Source organism: Panthera leo, chromosome D1, assembly GCF_018350215.1.
Source record: "Panthera leo isolate Ple1 chromosome D1, P.leo_Ple1_pat1.1, whole genome shotgun sequence".
NCBI classification, from domain to species: Eukaryota; Metazoa; Chordata; class Mammalia; order Carnivora; family Felidae; genus Panthera; species Panthera leo.
The window spans coordinates 80,058,261-80,059,032 of NC_056688.1; the positions used below are offsets into that span (position 1 = coordinate 80,058,261).

Genomic DNA, 772 nt, shown 5'->3' on the forward strand with positions numbered 1-772 from the left:
GGTTTAAAATTATTCCACTGGATGACACTTTAAGAATATGTGATTATCCTGTTCCTTGTAATGATTGGAGGATAAATTAATCTGGTGTACCTTAAATGGTGAATATTTTTATCATTCCTTCTACCTTTATTAATTAGAAGCCTATGAAAATGAACTGCTCTTTCTCATTTAATATTATTCACTTAATTATTTATATCAGTCTGGAATTGAAGATATTTATTTTTTCTATAGATCGTAATCCGTTATTATCATTGTTATTAACATCCTTTCATTGTGATAAGACCACTTAACATGAAATGTACCCACTTACATTGTTAAGTTTACAATCCAGTATTGTTAAAAAGTAGGCACAACATGGGATGCCTGGCTGGCTCACTTGGTAGAGCATGAGACTCTGGATCTCAGGGTTGTGAGTTCAAGCCCCATGTTGGGCATGCAACCTACTGAAGATAAAAAAAAATAAGCATTGTACATAGGTTTCTAGAATATATTCATCTTATATAACATCTTGGTTTTACCTGACAAACCACAAATCAGGCCAGTTTCCTTCCTGGGGGCATTTCTAAACAGAATATATACACTAGAATAATGTTTCCAGATTGCAAGTGTGAAGAACCAGAGTAATTTAAAAAATCTAACAAGTATCATATTTGTCTACATTTACTCCCTACTCATGGGCATCACCTTAATTCAACCACCATGAGTTTTAAAGTTATCTTCCATTTAACTATTATGCTATCCTATTGCTCTCAGAATTAGATAATCAGAGTAA

General features: G+C 32.8%; 1 non-coding gene across 1 annotated transcript; it reads left to right on the forward strand.

Moving 5' to 3' along the window:
• Positions 1–361: 361 nt before the first annotated feature.
• TRNAQ-CUG lies at positions 362–434 on the forward strand. The gene has a single exon. It is a non-coding gene; the product is annotated as a tRNA-Gln (tRNA).
• Positions 435–772: the final 338 nt, after the last annotated feature.